This window comes from Bactrocera neohumeralis, chromosome 3 (genome assembly GCF_024586455.1).
Source record: "Bactrocera neohumeralis isolate Rockhampton chromosome 3, APGP_CSIRO_Bneo_wtdbg2-racon-allhic-juicebox.fasta_v2, whole genome shotgun sequence".
Lineage (NCBI taxonomy): Eukaryota > Metazoa > Arthropoda > Insecta > Diptera > Tephritidae > Bactrocera > Bactrocera neohumeralis.
The window spans coordinates 54375060-54402034 of record NC_065920.1 but is presented as its reverse complement, the minus strand read 5'-3'; the positions used below and the strand labels follow the sequence as shown (position 1 = coordinate 54402034).

At 34.4% G+C, this 26975-nt stretch overlaps 3 pseudogenes; 1 reads left to right on the top strand and 2 right to left on the bottom strand.

Moving 5' to 3' along the window:
• The window catches only part of LOC126753785 (lachesin-like), a 521130-nt pseudogene that overhangs the window by 438097 nt on the left and 56058 nt on the right, over positions 1-26975 (top strand).
• LOC126754298 (small nucleolar RNA U3) lies at positions 8306-8507 on the bottom strand (annotated as a pseudogene).
• LOC126753780 (NADH dehydrogenase [ubiquinone] 1 alpha subcomplex subunit 9, mitochondrial-like) lies at positions 9351-10667 on the bottom strand (annotated as a pseudogene).

Here is a 26975-nt window from a genome sequence, read left to right as displayed (position 1 = left end):
CGAGGTAGGCAGCCTGTTTTCTCTCCTCTGCGACACGGCACTCCTCGTCGTACCAGCTGTTCTTTTGCACTTTCCGAAAACCAATGGCTTTTGTTGCAGCTGTACGTAAGGAATTTGAAATGCTGTCCCACAGTTTTCTTATACCGAGTTGTTGACGAGTGCTCTCAGGAGCAGGAGTGCAAGCCGAGTAGAAAATCGGCTGTCTGTTGTGATTGCAGCTTCTCGACGTCGAACCTTCCTTGTGTTTGTTGTCGTGCGTTTTTTGCTGCACAGAGGCGGGTGCGAATCTTGGCTGCAACAAGATAGTGGTCCGAGTCGATGTTAGGACCTCGGAGCGTACGCACGTCTAGAACACTGGAGACGTGTCTTCCGTCTATCACAACATGATCGATCTGGTTGGTGGCTTTTCGATTCGGAGACAGCCAGGTAGGTTGATGTATCTTCTTGTGCTGGTATCTAGTACTACCGATAACCATATTTGAATATGAATTTGCCGACCGTAGTGCCAAAGATAACTTCTTTGCCCACCCTGGCGTTAAAGTCGCCAAGCACGATTTTGACATCGTGGCGGGGGCAGCTCTCATAAGCGCGCTCCAAGCGCTCATAGAAGTCATCTTTGGTCACATCTTCCTTCTCTTCCGTCGGAGCGTGGGCGCAAATCAGCGAACCTCGCTTTGATGCGGATTGTGGCTAGACGTTCATTCACCGGAGTGAATGATAGTACTCGGCGACGGAGTCTCTCTCCCACCACGAATCAAACCGAACTTGCGCTCCTTTAAATGGCCACTGTAGTAAATGCCACAAGGACCTACTCGTCTCTGTCCTTGTCCCGTCCATCGCATTTCTTGGATGGCGGTGATGTCAGCCTTTAGTTTCGCGAGGACATCAACCAGCTCGGCAGCGGCACCTTCCCAATTAAGGGTCCGGACATTCCAGGTGCATGCCCTCAAATCGAAGTCCTTATTTCGTTTGCCATGGTCGTCATCAAAAGGGGGGTCTCTCATCCGAGGCTTGTTGCTTCCTTTCATTGGGGTTGGTTTTTTACGTGGCGGGTCCCAAACCCAGCGCACAACCCTATGTAGGGGATGTTTCGCCTTCTCGCATTAGCTCGCCTTCGAACGGATGTTCTTAGGCTACCCAGAGGATACTTGGTCAAAGACCGGAAGTAGTGAGCTGCTTGAGCCATGTGTAAAAGAATCGTTTCTGGCCACTCCCAAGTGAATGGCGATCAGAGAACTTTCCTCACTTGCGTGAACTTCTACACATAACTCCATCCTCCAACTGGACCAACCATGTTTAACAATTTTGATGGTGTATTTTTGATTATATTCCGAGTTAGTTGGTCGTCTTTCCTTGTGACGAGATTCCCTTTCATCGTATAGCACGATTATGGGTTCACCTTTTCATAAAAAGGATTCGAAATGGTGATTTGCAACCTTGAGCCGTTAAGCCACATGGCCACACAATGGTACTTTTCTTGGCCTATGAGCTAGTAAATCACAATATCACAAACATCACGAATTTTGTCCATACGTGTTTCCATACATAGTTCTTTGTTAATTTTTATTGCAGGTGCAAATGGATTCTGCTTCGATAATATAACTAGGCGCTTAGCGTCTCTGTCAGTTATTCCCGAATGATGGCCACGCTTTTCAGGATTCGGTTTTTCTTTTAAGACATTTTGAATAATCTTTGATAAACAACCCAATAAATTTTGAACTTCTTTATACGTTTTGTCCGTTTTGAAGTTTTTTTTTATAAGATCGCGCTGATAAGCCATGTAGTGCTTGCCTCGTCCCATTGCTGACAAAATTTTAATCAGATTTTTACAAAATGATAAAAAAAATACATCAAAAAACTAAATACTTACTTTTCTGGAAATTGTTTATGCAAATAAATAAATATCTTAATTTTGTATGTTGATAGTTTAATCCATCTTCTATTATTTTGACTGCTTAATAGTTTACACTTATGAAAATATACGAAATGTCAATAGCAAGTGCTAAGTTATATAGTTATAGTGATTTTTTTTGGACTGTTTCTAAATAACAGTATTTTAAGGATATTTAAGGTGAACAAATAAGGCAACATGAGAAATAATAAATATTAAACTATATGCCGCACTTTTATTAATTTGATCGCAGCTAAATATTAAATTTAGCTTCTTCGATCGATTTAATATCACGCATGATATGTTTTCTGTAATTTTGGCTCATGCGAACTGTATATGTAAAATTATGTTATTATCTATGTTAATGGCCTTTAATATACATACATACATAAGTCACCAATATTCTAAATCTGGTACGACAATTTCTTTGAATATTGAATGTTGAATTCTTTCGTAAACATTTTTTAGTATAGCTCCTGAAGTACTATATTTCTACAGTTTTTGATTCTTGCGAGTTGTAAGAGTATAAAATGTTCGATTATACATAAACATAGTTCTTGCTTACTTGTTACAGCTAATTGCCTTCTAGTACATATCACTGCTTTCTCAAACTCATAATAAAACTCAAATATTGCTCGACATATATGTTTATTTTCTTTTCTAAAGTTTCACTCTTTCACCCAGTTAATCATTTTCTCTCATAAAAGTACTAAGTTGAGTAATACAGTGAGAGAAATATTCATTTTGAGCTGAATTCGAATATCGTAGTACACAGCTCACTTTATTTGCGGCGAATTTTGTTAGTCTCACTCTCATAGCGGTTGTAAACAAAACTGACCTACATTAAGCTACTTTACTTTAACAGAGATACTTTAATGAATAGATTTCCTGTACATAAAGTCAGCAGAATCTTTACAGAACGGGCATTGCGTTGTCACACTATATATTTGTACATGTTTAGAAGCTTAATTAATGGAAAATGCGATGGTCTTCATTCTTAACTGTAGTTTATCCAATTAAACAATCCAGTTAGAATCTATTATACCAGCATTAATGGACTTATCATAATATCTGGAGCATAACTGTAGCAATGTAGCAGAGTTCCATGTACCACTTCGAACTAATCATTAACAGTGAGCTACATATTAACTTGTTATTTGGTAGGCTTGAAAAGAGTGACTAAATTGTAAAGAACTTTCTATGGACACAAATTGTAGTCCCGCCATAATTTGTTTGGGAATTATAAGTGATCCTTAGGTTGCTTTACGAAGCTGATAATAAAGATTATTCAATTCAAATTTTCTTAAAAATTATAAATATTGTATACGAAAATTAGCAAAGGAGCCGAAATACGTATATAAATACTGGACGCTGAAGATAAAATTTCTGAAGTGTAGAAGAATGTATTTTCTGAACGTAGTCAGTAGCTGTTTCGATTGAGAAAAACCTGTACTTCTTCTTCTTTATTAGCGTAAGCACTGCTTACCTCGCCTATTTGGTCTTTTTTCATCAAGAGAGGACTTTACCCTGCACGTGCTGGAAAATATTTATGTTGAGCAGAGAAGAGAAGTAATTTTTCTACAAATTTGGCTTAAGTTTATACACAGTGATGTCAAAAACGTCTTCATGCTTAAATTACAGCAAATAAGAACATTTCGAAATTATTCTTCATACATTTATTTACTGCTACATTTATCCTTATACAAAATCGGTTTAGGTTTATGTTCGATTCTGTTAATCTTTACAAGCTCATGCTGTTAGCCATCGAAATTTGGTGTATTTCGAAATTACTCTCTATACATTTATTTATGGCTAGAAAAGTTTATTCCAATAAAAAATCAGTTAAAGTTAAACTATCTTCTGTTAAAAACCTATTCCAACTCTCCTAACATTCATGTCGTTAAGATTAAACATTTTAGCATCTTTCGAAGCTACTCCCCAAAAGAGTATATGTTAAAAATAACCCTTGCTCTTATACAAAACTGGCTTATGTTTATCTAACCTCTGTTAAAATTCTCTACAAACTCTCTGGACGCTCTTTTTTAAAATGAGCATCTTTTGAAAAAAATCCTATATATTTATATATCGTTGGTAACTTTTGCTCTGATACAAATGGGTTTATGTTTAACTCACTTAGTTAAAACTCTTCACACGCTCTCTGGTCGCTCTTATATTAATATTCAGATATCATCTTTCGAAAATATTCCTATATATTTATATATCGACAGTAACTCTTATACTCTTATACAAAATCTGTTAATGCTTAACACGCTAATGGTAAAAACCTCTACAAACACTCTGCAACTTATGTTTAAATCTCCAAAATTTAAATGTCTTTCGAATTTCCTTTCCATACATCTAATTACCGAAAGTAACTTTTACTTTTATACTAAATCGGTTCAAGTTAACTCTCTAATGTTAAAAATCTAACGCAACCTTTACTGTTATGTAAATCCAGTTAAAGTTTAATTCACTCACTCTCTGAAAATTGATGGCACCCTCACGCTCTTAATTCTCAATATCTATAAACATTTTGAAATTTATCTGCGTACATTTATTTATAACTATTAACCTTGTGTCTTACTTATACTTGTATAAAGTCAATTTAAATTTATACCCACCTATCTTAAAAACCCCTGCATGGTATCCATATTTTATGATTGCAAAAATATTAAAATAACATTCACTGTAACTGCCATTATCAGCTTAACTAACCAAAATATTATTGTTCTAAAGAAATGAATCCAACAAGCGGTTGTCATTTGGCGAGAACTTGTCAGCTAACAAAGAGTTGACTTCGTAATTCGGATTTGCTACACGTTTTTCCGATAAATTTCATTCGTCGTTGGTTAGCTGCCGAAACTGAATTGTTCCCGCACACATCTAACTACACAGTTGTAAATACAGTTCATACTTCGTACGCTCAAAGTGACGCTTCGTTTGTGACTTTCGAGGTTTCGTTAAGCAGCGCTGCTGCTAGTAGCCGATGGTTGGCCGATAGGATGACTTCGCCAATTCAATCTGGTCGTATCATCAGTCGGTGTCGTTAGCAATTTAGTTTAGTTTCACTTTGGACTTCGCCGTTAGTGTTTGTATAACGGTGCTGAATGTTTTACCTAACGCGCGCTCAACATTGTGTTAGTGTACTATATGTATAAGTTAAATTCTTTTAAGTTTTATTTTTATTTTTTAATTTAAACATTTTGTCACAACTGTACAATTATAAAAATACTTATTTAATTTTAATTTCTAAGTTGTTGGAGCGATGTCCAACCAACTTAATGAACAGCCGAATTAAAAGTGAAACTTAAATCTAAGCTTATGCTATCACCAACTTAATATTCTAAGCGCCGGCAGAGCGAGACGTCGGCGGCGACGCATATTGTTCGTGGCGTGCTAGTAGCGTCATTAAAATTAGTAATTTTAGTTTGGTGTTCTTTTAGTGGGTAGCGGTAAAGTGGCGTGATGCGTTTGCCAAATTTTGTATCTGCATTCCTGAGCATTCTTAAGCATACATGATACAGTACACTGTATAACAAAATATTTATTTTGTTAACTTATATAAGACTGTTACTGAGAATTCATATATAAAGCCGGTGGAATTACCGCTGTTCAAAGTTGAAGGTGGAAATAAGTTTGTGGTGGAATTTAAAGCTGGATTTAATATTACTGCACGAATACACCTGAGCGTGTTAGCTTGTTATTGTTAATTTATGTAAAGAAAATAAGTAATAAAAATAATATTGGTGTTATTTTTGTACAAAATATGAAATATTACAAATAAAATTTTAATCTGCAAAGGAATCGAAAAATATCTAAAGAGAATCAAAAAGTGAATAATAATTTGTGAAGAGAGAAAAGTTAAATAAATTAGTATTAAGTTAATTTGTAATTAAAAAATTGATTAATATTAGGAAAATTATAATGAAATTGTAGCATAATTGTAGAATTGTAGCAAATAAAATTAAATGAAAAAAATCACATATAAAAATTAGAACATTATTATTAGAAAGTTGAACAAATTAATAAAACATAACAAAATAGAACAAATTGAATTAAAAAAATAAAATAAAAAAAAATAAAATAAAAAATAAATGAAATAAAATAAAAATAAAAACAAACAAGTAAGGAAGGGCTAAGTTCGGGTGTCACTGAACATTTTATACTCTCGCATGGTAAAGTGATAATCGAGATTTCATAATACGTCATTTACATATTTTTCAAATACCGTATTTTTGTAAAGTTTTATTCCGCTATCATCATTGGTTCCTAATGTTTATACTCGTATTATACAGAGAAGGCATCAGATGGAATTCAAAATAGCTTTATATTGGAAGAAGGCGTGGTTGCGAACCGATTTCACCCATATTTCGTACATGTCATCAGGGTGTTAAGAAAATATTATATACCGAATTTCATAGAAATCGGTCTAGTAGTTCCTGAGATATGGTTTTTGGTCTATAAGTGGGCGACGCCACGCCCATTTTCAATTTTTAAAAAAAGGCTGGGTGCAGCTTCCTTCTGCCACTTCTTCCGTAAAATTTAGTGTTTCTGACGTTTTGTGTTAGTCGGTTAACGCACTTTTAGTGATTTTGAACATAACCTTTGTATGGGAGGTGGGCGTGGTTATTATCCGATTTCTTCCATTTTTGAACTGTATATGGAAATGTCTGAAGAAAACTACTTTGTAGACTTTGGTTGACATAGCTATAGTAGTTTCCGAGATATGTACAAAAAACTTAGTAGGGGGCGTGGCCACGCCCACTTTTCCAAAACAATTGCGCCCAAATATGCCCCTCCCTAATGCGATCCTTTGTGCCAAATTTCACTTAGTTATGACACTTTATAGGTTTTCGGTTTCCGCCATTTTGTGGGCGTGACAGTGGGCCGATTTTGCCCATCTTCGAACTTAACCTTCTTATGGAGCCAAGGAATACGTGTACCAAGTTTCATCATGATATCTCAATTTTTACTCAAGTTACAGCTTGCACGGACGGACGGACGGACGGACAGACAGACATCCGGATTTCGACTCTACTCGTCGCCCTGATCACTTTGGTATATATAACCCTATATCTGACTCTTATAGTTTTAGGACTTACAAACAACCGTTATGTGAACAAAACTATAATACTCTCGTTAGCAAAATTGTTGCGAGAGTATAAAAAAAAGGTGCGTGGAGTCCCTACGCGCGGAAGAAGTTATACTTCTTAGTGATATTCAGAAATGCATATCATTTTGTATGAAAGAAAACTAGAACATTTAAATGCATTATGCACATTTTATAAAGCAAAGTCTAAATGAAGGAATTTTGACTCGGAAAGTAGTTCCGTCTCTTCGTTGCGGAAGGGAATATGCAGCGTAACCATCTCTCTTTTGTACTCTTCGAATTAGGTTGTCATATTATAATTTGTATATCTTATATCATGGTGTTTAGTTAATTTCTTGTATTCATTATTGGCGTTGCATTTGTATTGCGCACAAAACTGGGCCAAAGTAAAATGAATTTTCTTTTTATTTTTCTTTGCAGTTTTTCAATAAATTTAAATAAGTTTTTTAATAAATTTAAACAAGTTTTTTAATAAATTTAAATAAATTTAAGTAAATTTACATGTACTATTTCATTTATATTTAATTATCAATAAATTTTTTTAAAATTATTTGCCCTCGTTGTCCATTTTATTTTCTCATGCATTTCAGTCGATTTTTGTATAGAAATTTGACCGGCGTAGAAGCAAAATGCGAAACAATCATACATATATTATGTCGTTTGCACATCTGTGTGTATGTTTGCGAAAGCGAATGTTCTACAAAAGCATATTTCTATACTTAAACAAAATTATTTGATCCATCGTATATTACTTACTTGCATAACCAAACCATACTTAAGACAACGCCATGAAAGTGTCAATAGTGGTGTTGGTGGTAAGCACATAAAAAGTCACAATGTGAACGCAGGTTCGAATGTCGACGGACTCAGTCTTTAATTTTTGCATTTTAACATCGTAATACTATACTAATAAATATTTTTCTTACTAATAGGAATTAAATTTATCACAGCAATATACCTAATATACATATACATAATATTGCTGTGATAAATTTAATTTCTATTAGTACGAAAAATATTGATTAGTATAGTATACGATGTTAAAAGGCATCTTTCTATCCTATCTTGTGTATCTGCACATGCTCATATGAATGTATGTATACGCATGTGCGCGTTCAGAAATTCAAAGAATTCGTACAAAAAAAAAAGAGAGACGAAAGAAATAAATTCACATAAAATAGTTGAGAATTCGCAAAAATGAAAGACAAACGAAAGAAAAATAATCCTCCCAGCATACATAAGCGTACTGTACTTATTGACCGCATTATTTTTGCGTAAAACCTTGGAACTTATTCATTAAAATCACCACTTAGAAGTCGTTTGATCCGTTGTAAGCGAGCGATTTTCGAAGAAACATCATTTCTAATATGCCACAACACAATATGAAGTTCATAAACCTCACGCTGTCAGATAAAACGATATACCTCGTCATCGCGGGTCGATGTCCAAAAAATTTAAATGAAGACTAACTACCATGGTATAGAGGAGTAAGGAAAGTCCCATTCACCATAGAAAAAAGAGCCATTCACAGTCCTTAACCTACCCCTCAAGTGTACGTTCACAATAAAACATCATGGCCACCTCTGGTGAATAAGGGTGGCGAGAGGTCAAAACGGGTTGCAGAAAGCGAAAATGCTATAATATAAAATTATAAATTTATAGTACTATATTTGTACATGTACAAATACTATTTTCAATTTTTGTTATAGAATGAAGTTTAATGCTGCTATCAAGAGATTTAATTATATCTTCTTGATATAAATAAATATGCTATATATTTTTAAGCGTTGTAGTTAATTTATTCATGGACAAATTGAAAATTATTTTTGATAATGAGTGTACCAAAAGAGATAACTATTGTGGAAAAATTTGGTATTACATGTCATAATAATTCGTCGGAACAGTAAAACACAATTTTTTACTGTAAGTTAATCAAGAGATAATTATAATAGCCATGTTTTCTGAATTTTAAGTATAAATTTTTATAATCACAAAGTACATACACGTTTTATATGTCAGAATTTAGCAATATGCCGGCGATCAGGAATCCTACTCGTTCCCAAATGGAGTGTTTGATTATCCTAACAGATTTGCCACATTATTTTTTAGTTCTAAGCTAAGGTTTTTAATAAAAAGGATTCTTAAAGAAATTATTTTTTGAATTTGCAATATCTATATAGTAGTAAAAAGTAGTTTAAATTAGCTTACGCAACACTATTTTGCTATGCTTAGTAGCAATACTGGCATAGTATTTAAAAAAATAAATGATTGTTCGAAATATATTCCGTTTGAAATTATTCAAATCGATAATAACTTGTTTGGCCCAATTAAAAATACAACTCAAATTCCTTAATTTTTAATAGCGGTTCATTATTAGCCAAATTAAATTTATTTGTTTTTTTATGTTTAAATATCAACTTCCACACCATTCATAATCGACCATAATTCACTAGATGTAAAGACGAATTGTAATTCGCGTAGATGCAAATGTTTCTTTTTCAAATCGCTGCTTGGTCACCAATGCTGCCAACTTTCATTTCATGAGTGTTGTTTATTATTTGCGTAGTTCTTCCCGATGTTCTATCGGTTTTGGTGGAGCTGGTTCCCCCCACTCTCCCAATTCGGCATCATAATATTGCGCAGCACGATATGGTCACAATTCCCATGGTACTTGCTCTTCCATGGAGGTCAATTGTACACCAAAATTCTTCAACCACGGTATGTCGGAGGGAACGACATCGGTAATACATTCGCGATCGATACGTTCCGTATGTAGCTCACCAATAGGTTGTCCAGGACAGATAAGCTCAGTGAACATGGCTTTTAATAAGAAGGTAGGATCGCAACGCATGTCTTAACGACGGTATCCCCACCATTTTTCATTTTTGCGCAAAACACGATGAAACCAGTCAATTAATTCGCTCAACTGGTAACGCTTTGGTCTGCAAGGTGGGTGTTTAGCATATTAGAAAGTATGTAAATTCAATTTTGCTCAAAACCTACCCAACAGCTTGATAAACCTGACCAGCAGTATCGGGATCCTAAGCGCAATTGACAATAGCTTGTACAACATCCGAATGTGCTCACCGGAGTATTTGCTCTTCAAAAAGTTACTTCCACCCTCAAACACAAAGCTCATTGGTTTGGGACTAGCGTTTAAAGCAGACAAATGATCAAACGTTCTACACCAGCTTCTTTGCTGATTCTATAAAAAAAAAATAAAAATTACATGGTAAATCTTTTGAAATAAAGTTTAATTTTTGCTTACCTAGCAATGCGACGTGCACCTTCCACAAGCACGTCATTGAATTTAAAATTTTGTCTCGAATTCACGACCAACTAAGTTCATAAATACATTTGAGTACTTCACAGCATCGCGCATCGCTTTAACATCTCTTAAACCATAAAATTGGAACAGCACCTGTCCCATTACGCAGCAGTATTAACGAAGCCATGTTTAGTTATTCCGTACTTTTATTGGAATAAAATCCCAACCCGATCTGTTATTCATCGTCTCAAGAGAAATTTGCACACTTCTTCCAGATTCAAATGACTAAATAAACCATCGTTAAGCATTTAACCATGAAATAAACTAAAACAAATTGCCTTGCAAAAACCTCCGTTACGATGGCAAAAATGTAAATATGGCTGTGAATGAGTAAAATCTGGACCCCACTATTCGGCATGGTTGCTTATTTATTCGTAACACTTTTCTGTGGTGAGCATTTATTACTGTGGTAAGCTAAAAAGAGGCATAAATAAAAAACTTAATTTTTCACGTATTTGCTTATATTGTTCTCACCTTTAAGAATATATATTAAAATAAAACGATTTTCTTTAGAAAATATATTAAACTTTTATATATAACCAATATTTTTGGGACAACTTTTCCATAAATTTTAAGAAAATAACACAATGCAACCATTTTCCGGTGAAAAGTCGGCCATCTTTGTTAAAAGTCGGCCATCTTGGATTCAAATAGAAACTCAACCCCGGACTAGACTTGACGTTTCTACAGTGGCACCTCTCAGCTGTGCCTTTGTTTACATAACATCAGTTGATAGTGACCTTACTCCTCCTCTACCGTGCTAACTACAGAAATGATCCTCTAAAATATAACCTTAATTTTTCAACGGCCAACGCAGAGTATTTCAACCAAAATATACGCAAAATAGTTGAGAATTCGCAGAAATGAAAGACAAACGAAAGAAAAAGAAGCATAACTTCAATAATGCACAAGCATACAAACAGACATATGCGCAGCAGCAGCAAGGAAAGAGGTAACAATCGGCGATCCATTGTATATTTCTTTCATGCGTAACCAAACCATAATTAGGACAACGCAATGCAAGTGTCAATGGTGGTGTTGGTGGTAAGCACTTGAAAAGTTACGACGAGCACATAGGTACGTAGGTTCGAATCCCAACAGAATTTATTTTTAATTGAATATGTCACCAACCAAAAATTGAAACATTGTTGTACAAAAACAACAACAGCATAAGCATGGCAACATTGTGTTGTTGGTAGAAAAGCCGAGCTGTGCCGAAAGAAACGAACAAACGATCGCCGATTGTCACCGCTTCGCTTGCTGCTCGAACATCTTCGCAGACAAGGTTGCGTAGATTCATATTGAGCAAGGTTGCATAGATTCATATTGAGCAAGGTTGCGTAGATTCATTTTGAACAAGGTTGCGCAACCTGAATCTATCGCAACCTTTTCCGAACTCGTATAAGAAGTATAACTTCAAAAATTGTTATAAAATAGAAATCACGAAAAACAATTTTAAATTTATATTCGAAAGTAGCATAAATTAATATAATATAATAAAGTTAAATTAAAATAAGTAATAATAAAAAATAAAATAAAATAAAAAGTAAAGCAAAAAAAAAAAACAAAAATAATATTAAGTAAAACTAAGTAAATTGAAATAAAATTAAATTATACAAATGCCAAAGTTGATTAATTTTTGTGATGATTGTCAAAAAAACAGTTTTACGTAGTAAGGTGGCATTAATTTAGTTTACATTTGGAACAAAAACTCTGCGTTTCTGAGCTTAAGCACAATTTTCATTTTCTTTTTCCACCATCTTTAGGAAGCCAAATGGGAAAGTGACTAAACTAATACGCGACTGGATGTTCTGCTCTTTTGCCCACATTTAGTTTCTTTCCTACGGGTGTTGATGGTGTGAAACTTGGCCGACCAGTGGGTCGGTTGAGTTTGTAAGCGACAAGACGAGCAGCAATTTCTTTACGGAACTCGGGCAACTTTAACAGCTTGTTATCTTGTGCTGATAGATTGTTGTTGCAATTTGTCGCAGCTATATCTACGAAATGGCAAAAACGTCATGTCATCAGATTTCGAGTCTTTTCGTGGATACGGTAACGTCCCATAAGTCCATCCAGTAAGTCTACTCCCCCCATATGGCTATTATATTCCCGTATAATTTGAGGGCAATCTATTTCAATAGGCTGCTTTCGATCGTAGCGTACAATTTTGGCCGATTGTTCTTTCATGTTCTCTTTTAAATAGCTGAATGCAAACGTAAGTTGATGCCAATCGAACTGTCTTGTTGTCTTTCCACAAAACTGTGTTAATATTGACACCATATGCAGTACCCACGTACTCAATTTCGTTCTCTACATCCTTATCCAACGGAAGCTTCCATTTTGGTTTCGGTGCGCTCGTATCGTACCCAAGCTGTAGATGTCCCTTGCACGTAACAATAGCAACAATGGTTTTATATAGAAATTGTCGAAGTAGTGATGAGATGAGCAAAATCAGGTATTGTTTGTGATAGTGGTATAACGACATTTGCAGTCCTTCCAAGATCGGGCTGACCTGGTAAAAAGATGTTAACACCCGCGCCGTTATAGACTTCGAAGCGCTACGCAAATCCAGTGGACTCACACAAGACGAACAATTTTATTCTCCACTTGTGGGTATGTACTACCGAAGATGATGTTTTAAATATGTGCTACACATTTGCTCATTGACGCAAAGGCGAGCAGGCTTTGGAACAGAATCGAACCGTTTCACAGTGGTCGGTCTTGTATGGAATCAGCGGCCAAAAATACTTCCACTGCATAAATAAAAGTGAAACTTTTGCCAAAGCTTTTTAAAATCTCCCTCTCCCGTTTCCCACTCTGCTACCAGCACCAACACCAACAAATTTTAATTAATTATATTAAATTAAAAAATTTGATAAACGAAAAAAGGATTTTTTTGTATATTATTCAACTAAATCAAAAACTGAATTTAATAAAATTGATTTACTTTTGCATGATAGTTTCTTTGACTGGTGATGAAAGATCTAAGCTCAAAAGCAATCGGTTTAGCAAATCCTGATTTGTAGCGTTCCGTTAGTTATTACATGTATGATGGAGTCGATACATCTTAATGTCCTTATTGCTTGACTCAGCAGATTCTTATGAGAGCTCTACAATTGAAACTGGTGCGTAGTGAATAACAGACGGAGCGTGAATTAAAATTTGACGGACTGACGAAGGAAGAAATATTGTGAAGTTAATTCCTTTGCAGGAACTAGCGCAAATCTAGTGCATTGGGGGTTCATTAAACTAATTCCTTTTGAAGTTGAATTCGAACAGGACGGCAATAGCGGGTGGACGAAGGTCGGTCTGCAGTTTTTCCAAATTTGTTTGTGCTCTTCATCATTTTGCCATTTTATTATCAGTTATACAGGGACATATACCGCGACAAATAAATTATTGTCTTTCAAATTATTATTTTCAAATTTCTGCTTATATTCGCTCTGACCAGAATTGCCATCAAAGCCACATATTCTTATTCTCATTGGCTCAAGATAACTGTTTTTCCTTTGAAACTTTTTTAAAATTAATATCAAGTTCTTTGTAAACGAAGCTTCTAATAAGTAAATAATGAAGCTTTATTAAATTTGCTTCAGTGATAAGTGATATTTCTTCACACATTTTCTAAACACCAAAATTCAAAAATATATAGGCGTGAAAGTTTACACCGATATGATGTGTCTAAATAAAAGTACGTATAAAAAAAACATTTGATAAAAGTGAGAAAATGATGAAATGAAAACCAAAGCTCAAATATGTGTATAGATGTATGTATGATGAAACACTTAAAAAACAATAAAATATGCACGAATATACGTACACGTAAATACAAAAAATTATAAAAAATAACTCACAAAAAATTGCATGCCTGGAGAATAACATAAATAACAAAGAAAGTAGCAAAAAGTTGCAGCTGAAATCAAAAGCATAGACTTAGAAAACATTAACTAATATAAGCAAACTTGATTTATCAAAGGGCGAGACAGGGATCACAACATTTTGTATACCTTAAATCGATGTATAAGGAAAAACATACCACTCAAAAGGGCACTTATAAAACTATTGTTTTAAAATAATAAAACAAGATATTATTACATAAAAACTACTTTGTTATATAACATATGCCTTTATTATCAATACTCATTTCGACTTATGGTGATTAAGCACGATTTTTTATCGCATATTTAATTTATTATAAGAGCTAATTTTTAAGCTATTTCGACTGCACAGTCCATGTGTTTCTATTGTCTCACTTCTCTTGCTCTTCGTAGCCCCTACGAATGGGATAGACCAAAAATGTATGTACTTTCATTTTTTTATTTTTGGCCTATGAAATCGACCAGTGTGCGTTTGTTGAGTTCATCTGACAATTTTCGTATACCATTTCGGATCATATCCCGTTTTATCTTTTTCAATCCTCTCAATCAATTTCCATCGGTGTGTCAAGCTTTGTGATACGTGGCGGTAAGCGTGAGTTGCGCGGAAAACCACTGGAATTACTATTTTTCATATTATAAAAAATGCCCTTCAGCAGCTGTTTCTGTGTTACAATAGTGCGTCGCGATTTTAACAATATATTAAAATTTTCAACAAAGAAATTATCTAAAGTTTTGTGTTTTTAAAAAAATTTCATGCGACGAATCTTTGCGATTGTTGGAAAAGGCTTACGGTAATTCAAAACACTAGCTTACGAGTGGTACAAAAGCTTCAAAAATGGTTGAGATGTCGCTGAAGACATACCTCGTTCTGGACGATCTTCGATCCCTTAAACTGATAAAAACATAAAGAAAGGGACATACGTGGTGATTGAAAATCGTCAGGCAGGTGTAGGAAGATGTCAAGAGAGCTCGAAATCTCTCGCTAGTCTCGAGTCTGTTTGAAGGATTTTGAGTAAGGAACGCGTTCAGTCTTGATTCGTCCCGATAAAGCTGAGTTTTCTTCAAAAATAGTACAGTAAACAGGCCTCTGAACATGATTGATCGAGCGAATTCCGATCCTTCATTAACAGAGATCATTACAACTGCCAATGAGACATGTATTTATCAGTTTAAAGTGCAAACAAGTCAACAATCATCGAAGTGGAATGAAAAAGCGAGCCTAAACCAAAAAACCGCTGCAATTTCGCTCCAAAATTAAGATGATGCTCGTGGTGTGCTGCAACATGAATTTGTTCTGGAGGGACAGACGGTCAATAAGGGGCTATATTTGTCTGTATTGAGAGGTTTCCGTGAGAACATCTGTCGAGAACGGTAAGAATTGTGGAAGAACAATTGGATGGATTTTACACGATGATAACGCACAATCGCATCGAACCACGATTGTCACCGAATTTAAAGCCAAAAACGCAATGAATACCTGATTAAACACCGTATTCACCACATTTGGCTATGTGTGATTTTTTCTTATTCCCCTAACTGAAACCCGTTTCCAGTCGATCGTAGAGATACAACAAAATTTGCTGAATACCATCCAAAAAGTGCTTATGAAAAGTGTTTTAGTGACTAGAAAAATCATTGGAATAAGTGTATTACATCTGGTGGGGATTTCATTAAAGGCAACAAAATAAATATTCATGAATATCCACATATTTTGCGTTTTATTTACAATTTCCGGTTGCTTTTTGTCACAATATATGTTTGGAGTGTTGTTTGATCCAATTTAAAAGCATGTTGTGCGAAGGACGAATATCTGTCCACAAGTGATCCATGGATTTTTGATCAACCCTACGAGCAAACCTAAAGTTTCGTTATAAATAACCTTAATATTTGGCGTCGAGTTTTTCCAGATATTGGAACGAAGAGGACTTTGCAAACACTTTAGCTTTTTCCTAATTAAAATTAAAATTAAATATATATTTTGACCGGGTACAAGTGAACTTTACCTAAAACATATATATAATTATTGACAATTGCTTACCATAGTTTGATAGTTCTACAAACAAAAAAATTAGTTATCAATATAAAATTTTATATGTAACATATAGCGAATATTTTAACAAAAAGAAAAAAGTCCATTAAAAGTTGTTGAGGCAAATTATATGCTCTATGATCAAAAAGTAAAGTAATAATTGTATATTTTACTCTCTGACGATTTTTAAGCGTGAAATTTTTACTTTTTGGACGTAGTCTTCGTTGGTAACGTTTGATGGTCGTTCAGACCGCAGTTTCTCAATCCTCTTTGAACTCGTTCATATAAATGTATTTTTGGGCCATATTTTGATCACTAAAACACTTTCGCCAAATTTTCAACGTCTCCGTTTAGTAGTATTTCTTCCGTAATCAAAATTTTGTTCCTCGTTTGTTGCCAAACAAACAACAACCAACCATCGAAAAACTCACTTTTAGCTATTAAAAAATACGTATAACTCGGTGATAATTAGCGCTTGGTAAATATTATAAGCAGTCCTACTATTCTAAAATAAAGTACGCACCTGCATTCATGATGCCCGTAAAATCTACATGACGATTTCTTATAATTTAATGATCTCAATACTATTTTCAATAAAATAAAAAATTCGTCACCTTAATTAACATGAAATATACTATATTATCAAATAATAAAATATTATATTATATTAATAAAACCTTATTAACAAATTTAAAGAAAATTGTGTTGTAAGCTCAGAGATATTGGATATACTATACGTACCTCTAAATTAATTCTGTCGCATAATCTTGGACATCGGTGTTCAGGTATTTCCTGTTACTTAAATCTAATTAACTTCATCACTGTTGGAAAAATTTTCCTCGATTAAAATAACAATTCTTTGAAGTAGTGACTTTCAGGAAAGAAAATAAAAAAATTAATTAACCTAAAAGAAACAAAATAATTAAATGGTGTACAAACCCATGGATCAATGTGAGTGAGCATTACAAAACAACCAACAACAACAATTACATACATTACATGAGACATATTGTTTAAGCCCAGCTTGTTTAATAATACAGTGTTTTTGTGCGCCACATTAGCTATTAGCCCTCGCGGAAGCACCATGGCGTATACGAAATCAAATGCATTCCTGTTAATAAAAAAGCGCAGCGTACATCCCTACAGAGTGTGCATAAACAAATCCCAGAGATGCAGTGTCTGTTCTATCTGGTTGGTGCAATTTTAGTGTTTTGTTTACTCTTATTATTCATTAACAAAAAAAAACAGCCTTCCGCGTTAGGAAAGCAGTGTTCATTTTAACATGCCTAGCAAGCTTACTGTTTGGCTAACGCTCACATTAGTTCGTTAAGCAAACTTACGTTCCTCCTTCAAAGTTGCTATCTGCAAGGAGTAATGTTTAGTGTTTTGTTGTTATTTTGCTTTCCTTGTGTTTGCGTAGGTGCTTGAGTTTCTAAAGCGTTCGCTACAAAGTGCTACGACTTCACTATCTGCTGTCTACTTTCCTGTGAACGAGGGTCTTAACTATAGCCGATATGAATAATGATTCACAGACTTGTTATATAAAATTAAACGTGCAAAAAAATCTATTTTGTGGCACAGCAGCGTAACTATCTGAATTTAGGTAGTTACTAATTAACCTTCTGAGAACAAGAGAATTTCTTAGCTCAACTATGCGCACCGTCGGTTTGTCAGATCAAATCATGTTTGCTTTCTACGATATCTAATGCTCTACTTCTCGCCAGCTCATTGCACTAGCTCTTACCAGGAACACTTGAATGCTCCTAATCGTGGTAACCAAATCTTGAATTATTATTGATCTATGCGGAAAGATCATGCCCTTCGCCTCTGTTAGGGTTGTAGCTGCAGCATAGTGCGAAGCAAAGACGGAAAAGTTTACCATATTTGCTTGCAACATCAAAAAATGTCCAAAAAGTTTCGCTGAGATTTTGCAGTTAGCTCTCTTCTGTCAAATTGTTAAATGGATAAGTTTGCGCTGAAAACTATCTTTGAAGCTGAAGTGAGTTTATTCGAATTAAATGTGCATTCCCTTTAATATATATATTTTAATATATGTATCTCGCATTTGGATACATATGTACATACCTGTATATACGTTTTCGTAATTATTCTCATATGAATTCTTGTTACTATATAAAAACAAGAAAAAACGTTAACCCCGGTTACACCGAAGATATAGTAACTTTCACAAATTCAAACGATTTCTTAAAGAACATAAACTTTATCGGTCATGTTGTATGAGAGCTTCATGCAATTGTGATCCAATATGAATTATGCCATGCCAAATTTCTTGAAGATATCTCGTCAAAAAAATGCATACAAGCACTTCAATCTGATCATTCCGCTTGTATGACAGTTGTATGCTATGGTACTCAAATATCTCTGTTTCCGAGAAATGTGTAGCTTTTTGCGGACAAAAGGACGTGTGCAAAATATCAGATCGATATCTCAAAACCTGAGAGACTTGCTCGCGTTTATACAGACAGGCGGACGGCAGCCGGGCTGACAAACGAACATGACTTGTTCGACTCAGCTCATCATAATGATCATTTATATATGTACATATCTTATAAGGTCCCCGACTTTTCCTTCTGAGGGCTAAGGCTTTGAACTCTGAACGCATCAACCGCCTCTTCAGGTGTCGAAAAACGTTGATCTATTAGTTCCTTCCTACCTTCCTATCTTCTACGTACGCAAACTAAAAGAAGCCACTCCGTTCGAAATCAGGACTATATCGAGAACGACCCATTAAATCGATGTGTTGAGTACTTAAAAATGCAGTTGTTTCAGTAGATGTGTGAGAACTCGCATTATGGTGGTGAAGAGTGATTGGTTTTCCTAATTTCTTGAAAGACAACTGGCAAGCATATTGTTGTGTTTCGCTAAGAATTTGCTAGTGGCTTAGTTTCGATATATACAGTTGTTCTGAAAAAACAAAACCATTCGCTTGGAAGTGCTTCGCGCATGAACAACTTTTGTTGTATTCGGCTCATTTTGAAACCCCCATGTAGTCGACTGAGCTTACGGATACATACGCATAAATCCACGTTTCACCATTTCTCACGTTACTTCACTATACTATCGATAAATACTGGACCTTATTCCACGTCGAACGTTGTAAAAATAATCGATCGAAAATTTTCGCGGTTAATTATATTTTTTGGCTTTGACCCATGTTTCAAATTACTGCAAGCAACGTAAAAAAATTCCAACTATAAGGCATAGTTTAAGAGATAAAAATCACAAACAATGTTTTGAAAATTCTACAGTGATTATGCTTCCTAACATACCCCGTTCACTGAGGATAAGAATGAATGAAAGCCATTTTAAGTTTTTGAAGCTGCCACATATTATCGGAATTTTGCACCTGCCTCCTCGTATGTGGTATTGAAAACTCAATGGAAAATGCCGTCAAACTCCTAACTAAGTTGCCAGTTTCCATTTTGCTTGTCGTCACGAATGTGTTGCATCAAACTAACGCCTCGTCTGATAAAGTTTGTGACTCCAATTTGGTTTTCATAAATTCGAAGTGACACTTTATTGTTGGCAGATGTTCAACTCATGAATTGATTAACTGATTGATTGATTAAATTGATCAATACTAAATTACAATACTACTGTAGACAAAAAATAGTAATACTTTTTACAGACATCAGTGCCAAATATCACGTCGTAATAATTATTAGTGATTAGTATACGCTTATCTTTCTGAAGTACGTAAATTACATTCGGAGACTTTTACGATGAGTGGAATCATTCAACAATGAAGTTCCATTAAATGTTGTGTGTGGAATCAAATTTCTGATTTTGCAATATTGAAAATGTTGGAAAAGGCCTTCGGTGATAATTTTGTTTTTGATTGGTAAAAAAATCGACGGTTATCAGCCGGAGATCTTACTGGCATCGTTGCAATATCGAAAAAGTCAGTGAAAACCATTTTTAAACTCTTGAAACCAGTTGCTACAGAGTATTATAGTTTTGTTCACCTAACGGTTGTACATATAGAATATTGATGATGCGAGTCGTCCTTTCTAAAAAAATGCAGTAATTGCAGAAAAATAAGATCGCCATTCGTTGTTTTTCTGCAATGTCTTTATTTATAAGTTTCAATATCAATGCTGATAACAAAGGGTATATTGGATTAATTAATTAATCAGTGGTGCAACCAAGCTGTTGAAACTAGGAGCAGCTTTGGTTCAGTAACCCTTCAAGTAATTTTGATAATAGATTCTGGTTATACGGAAATATTATATCAGGGATAATGTATTTCTTGTAATGACATATCCACTAATTTATCTGGTTCCCTTAATTTCGCAAGAAATAATTATACTTGTTATAGTCAGATTAGGATTTTAAAGTGAAACATATTAATAAAAATCTGTACTGCATATACGATTTCAATTAAAAATTATATAAGTATGTAATAGGGCGAAGGCTTAAAATAAGAAAATAATCGGAATAATCGGTCGAATTATCGTACTTGCGAACCTAATCATAAGCACAAGTTGATTCCAAGAAGAGATAATAAAGTGAGAGAATTTTGATGACGGAAGTTTAATAATGGGCCTCTTAAAGTCCTAGTTGCATCGTCAAACAGCCACTCTACCTAAAATTAAAAAATTTACTAATTGCCCGATTTCTAATTGAATGTGGACTATTGTTTTCTCATTTTATTGGCACAGTAGTATCCGCTCCACTTTAGTTTTATATTTAAATTATATTAGCTCATTGCAACAGACAGGAAGGAAATAGCAACCAATATTGTTGCAGTTTTTATGACCGAATTGTTAAATGCACAGAGCGGAAGCAAACTCATTTAATTAAGACTTAGTGGCAGCGTTAAGTTCGGGAAACAAGCCCGCTATGTACGCGCGTATAAATGCGCTCACGCATCTAATCACATAGACTAAAAGTTTAAATAGTGAAAAGCTAAAGTGCATAACGCATACAATGCTCAAATTCAAACCGCTACAGCTAATAGATACCTCAATTGAATGCGCTCTGATAGCGCCAAATGCGTGAGCGGTTTTGTATTCATAAACGATATGTATACGCGTAAATCTGGTTGGAAATTAGAAGCATGTAGATGATGATCACCAGTGCGTATGAGTAGCATTTTCGACGAAATCGGCTAAGCATTAGATCATTCGCTCTAATCTAACCCAAAATTAGAACTATACTTACCATATAATTTGAAGATAGTTTTGGATTGGATTTAATGTTCTTATATAACGAAATATATATAAATAAAAAGTTATTAAGAAACTTGTAGTATTCAATAAGCAAATTTTCATACTCTGAACAGTAGAGTTTTCTAAGGTATAAGGCAAATAATAATTTTTTTTTTTCAAAAATTGAATCGCATACCCTTTAACTATTCTAAATGACCTTGTTAGCATAAATTAAAAATTTTATTGCAATTGAATCATGTCAGCCTTCGTCTTGATAATTAACATACATAATATATGAATTTTTGTGCCGGATAAATAGAGAAAGTTGTCAGAAGCGTGAGTAAGCGTGAAGCAATTATATACCCAAAACATATCACCAATTATTATACATAAAAATATTGTTCTACAAACTTCTTTTCCAAAGTTTATTTCTTTTTATATGTTTTTTGTAGGCAGGGTAGTAAAAATTGCTTTTACTCCTTCTTAACGGTAATTAAATCAAAAACATTCTTGCATTATCTTGACTGATCTTTCAGCGGTAGCGTTGACTGCTTTTAGTACAAAAAAAAATTTTGTGACATCTTGAAACTAAGCGTTATTTAAGCATGGAGATCACGTTTAGACGGATTCTGTTTGGTTAAACTTATACCTATACTTAGTTTAGCGCTAAGAAGTGCTATTTTTAATAAATAACTCGCCCTCGCCATTGATAGTCATTGTTTTAAGACTACCTGTTCTCTTCTCCGTTCTTATTTTGATTTGCACACATCTTTGGCAGATAATAAATTTCCAACTAAGCGAACAATCCCAAACTCTGGCATCTCATTTTGATATTTCGCTGCAAACTATCTGAATTGAGGACTTACTTCTAGGAAATTATCAGTATTATGTCGAAGTTTCGTAGCTTCAAGAACAAATATGTATAGCGTCGCTAATAATGGACGAAGTATTCCCTCATTGCTTTTTGTAACCTAAACAGAGTATATTAAGTTTGCCACGAAATCACTTTACACTACAATAGGATATAGTCGGTATCTTCGCTGCAACCGAAGTCAAAGTCGTTAAAGCTAAGCATTTTTAGTATGCAGCTTCATAGGCAATTAGGGATATTTTCTGCTATGAGAAACTCTTGCATTTTTCATTTTCCAACAGTCCAATTAGAATACACAGATGTTTGCATGTACGAGGTGTGTTCAAAAACCGACAATGCATTATTTGTTTAAAGAAAAATATTCCATCGTCTCCATTAAATAGTCCACACTCGCCATTGCTTCTTATAATCGTCAAATCACTTTTTATACTTGGCTTTTGTAATAGCCTTTAGCTCTTTCAGCAATTTTGATGTATTCTTTAGAACGACGGCCCCTTAAATTGGTTTGGATATTATGGAGAGTTTACGACCAAGTAACAAAGTCGCCAAGCTCATAAAGGCGTATCTTACCTTAGCGACTACTACAGATAAAGTAAAAAATGAATATACATACATATGTAGCTGAAAATTTTAAATCATATTTTAAAAACAAATGCTTTTCATATTTTTTTATTGTTACAAACAAAAATTATTAGCAAAAAAATTCTGAAGGTTTTGGAAAAAAATATTCTTAACTCGGCTATAGCGACGCCTTTTCCGGTGGCTCCTCGGAAAAAAGATACGTCCGCGTTGGCAGGTAACTCTTTACGTGATCATCTAAAATTAAAAAAAAATACGTGTATTATTTAAAACCCTAACCTAGAACTTGGACGAAGGCAAAAAAAGACGACTTATAAAAATTTCATGAAGATCGGTTGAGTAGTTCCCGAGAAATCTTGTCAATCGACTTAAAAAACACAACTTCGAGAAAAACGCGTTTAAAGTTTTGAGTATCAGCGGCGCACTTAGCCTAGCGCATAAGTTCTTAAGGCTGAGGTGTTAAGGTAGAGGTGTTGTGAAATTTAATATGACAATACAAATTCGATTTTTAGAAACCCATAAACTCATGTAACCCCTTAAGTTTTCCAAAGTCGTATAACCGCTTTCATCTGGGTTTTAAATTTTTTACCACTGTTAAGCCATTTTTTTCTTATATAGTTTATTAGTTTATAATATGACAATACCATTCCGTGACCCTTTACATTTGTCCGTATCTCATGTATTAAATTCATTTTTTGCATTTGCAAAGCCAATTTTCAAAAGTTCAACCTATTAACTTGTGTAATCTTTAAGGTGATAATATGACAAATTACCTAACTAGTTTCTGGTGCCATCATTAATCATAAACGCCGCACCCAAGCAACCTAAAAGTCACACAAGCCAAACAACAAGCATTCAGTCAAAGCAAAGCTTCATGAATTTAGCACAATGTCGTGTCATACCTTGAAATTTTATGAATGGGTTTTTTATAGAAACTGATACTCGAGTATTAACACCCGCACAAAAATGAATACGTATACAACTAACAAAATAGCGGATAAAGCGAAGAAGTGTTCATAAAAGGAAGTGCCAAAAAACTGCGTGTCACAGCGCATTTCAAACTCTAATCGGTTACCGTATGATATGTGATTTATTTCTTGTGGAAATACTTTGAAATTAATAAGATATATTTGTTGCCTTGTTTATTAATATATACAGTTGATAGTTACGTTTTTGTAGCAAAATAGTGATTGAGTTATTATTTTCTTTCTTAACATTAAGTGTCTAAAATTGTAAATATGAGTAAGGCCTTGATTTCCTTTCCTTTAATTTATGTTCTTATATGCCTTTCAAAGTTCGATCGGATATTTTGAAAGACCTTTGGCTCCACACTTTATTGTTTGAAAGTCAAGTATATTGAGAGAATATGTTTAAAGCTATAATTCATGATCTTAAAAAAAATTTATAAAACTTTGTTAAAAATTTATTGTTCGGAAAAGGTCATGATCATTTATATGATTATTTTTTATAAATTTTTACACAAAGAAACACAAATATGAAAAAATACCAAGACGCAAATATAATTATATTGAATGTCACGCAAATTAGTAAAGAAGAACAACTAAACGATCCCAAAAGCGCCCACTACAACAACCATCACTGAGCAACGAAACTGTTACGCCAATAACTTCTCAGCACTAATGATTCTCGTCATGCAACAAACTGCCTAGCCGATATGTAAGTTCTTTCAGTTTTCCCCATTATTTATATAAACTGCCGACTAGCTTCAACACCTTAACTTTTCTTGGCAACTGTGTGGGTCCTAAACACCATTTAAGCCAAAAAGTGAAGGTGTGGAATGCCAACGCGCTGTTACACCCACCCACAGTTTTGTTTGAATGTGTCAATAGTCTTGCCAAGGTGCGTACAGGCATTTGTATGCTTACGTAATGTTTTGTTAACACAGTTTATACAATTTGTTTGGTTTATGGTTTTCTGATTTTTGCATCAGATTGCATGACATAGATTTGGTAATTACCGGGCATGTAAAATGAATGATTTTTGGATTAAGACAGTTAGATCACAATGAAAATAAAGGCATTAAAGGAAATTTTAAAAGAAATATAAACTTCGTCTTAACGTTGAATGTTGCAAATGCTTTTTAAGAACAGGTAGAAAATTTCAGATAAATAACTTAGAAAATAAAAATATTGTCGATTACCTTAAATGTTGCTCAATTGTTATTCGGTGAAATTTCTTCAAGTGTGTTCTGTACATTCATTAGCACATCACAACATCAACGCATGATTGAATTCACTTCACGGTACTTTCTAACTGTTCACAGTAGTTCGAAGCGGGGTTAAAAGCATTAAAAAGAGGAAATGTAAAGCAACTAGCTAATTGAGCGCCGATTCGCTTTTACCGCTTCTACGCGAATGCCGCTCGTTGTGATGCTCGCTTGGAACGATGGCTAAACATTCAGGCTTTAAATTAACTATTCTCAAAGCAAAACAGCAAAACTGTTCAGAGGAACAGCTTTGAAAGCGGTTAGAATATAAGTAGCCGCTAAGCACCTTTCTCAACTTAAATAACTTTTTAAATAAATGCCTTTTAATGAGTTAAAATTCCGGACGCTACTTAACAGCTTTGCAATTTTTACTAAATAAATAAATCTTTTTCTCTCTCTCTCTCTAATATTGCGTTAAATATATCGAACAAATATATAAGTTTGTTATATTAATTTTCAATGAGTTTAATATTTTCTCCCTACTTACCAAGTATTTTTATTTATGAAACAACCTTAGTATTAAGTTTTTAAGTCTAATGGGATGATAATTGCTAAAAATATTTCCATTTAACATACAATTTTTCAGTATGATTTGCCCTTTTGCCCTTTGCTTCAAAACAGGTCTCAGTTTCGGTGAGAACTTCTCCATTCGACAAAAATTTGTCGTGAGCAGTGAGCATTCGTTTGAAATCTGAGAAAGGGAAATAATAGATGGGTATTATATCTGAAGAATACGGTAGACGTGAAAGCAATTCAAAGCATCATTCCTGGCCAACGTTTACACTGACTTGTGACGCGGTACATTGCCTTGGTGAAACAGCACATTCTTTTTCTTAAAATATGTTCGTTTTTTGGCAATTTCGTATTTTAAATGAACCAATAACGCTAAAAGCTAGTCGGTGTTGATGGTTCTTCCTTCTTCAAAGTAGTTATACAAATTATTCTATGTACATCCCAAAATACAGATGCCATAACCTTGCTAGCCGACTGTTGCGTTTTTCCACGGTTTGGAGCAGGTCCAGCGTATGCATTCCACTCGTATGACTGTCGATTGAACTATGAAGTAAAATATTGTAGCGAAATTTCATCAATTGCTACTTCCCAAGGCAACAGCTGGGTTTGGTTACGCCTGAACATCTCTAAACACTTCTCCGAACCATCAACTAGTCGTTCTTTTTGGTCAAAAGGTAGCTCGGGGCACCCATTTTGCACAGAGCTTTCTCTTGCCCAAATATTCGCGAATAATATGACGAACACCCCCAGATAATATCTTTAAAGTACCTGCTATCTCGAACAACTTCACCTTAGGGTTATCCAAAATTACTTTGCTGACTTTTTTTCCATATTTTTTATATTCATACATGCGTCATTTGAAGTTTGGGTCTAACTAAAAATCATATGGATTTGATTCTAGTAGGGACTTTTCAATTGATTCATTTTCCCATCTAACCTCATCTTTAATTTAGATCTCTTTAATTTTTCTTCATATCCGCGTTCTCCTGAAATTTAGCTTCTATGATAGCTTGTCACTTTCTTACTTCTCCTTGTAGGAATTTATCTGACACTCTCATTTTCTCTCGTTCATACAGACGAACATACATATTCTCAGCTTTTTACTCTTCCATTGACATCAACTACCACTTTTAATGGTTCGCGTTCGCATACTCTTCGTCTCGCTTGCCCCTATTCTTTCTCTATTGCATTTTACTTTCTCGTTAACATCTGTCAAATGACGATGAAAACGTAAGCACCAACACAATGGCATGCCATTCCACCGTTTTTAGTGTTGTCAGAAATATTTTAATTTCACTTTTTGTCTTATTATAAGCTAATTTTGTTTATGAGGTTGATATTTATATATTTGTTAATGTGTTTGTCACGATTTTGTCAC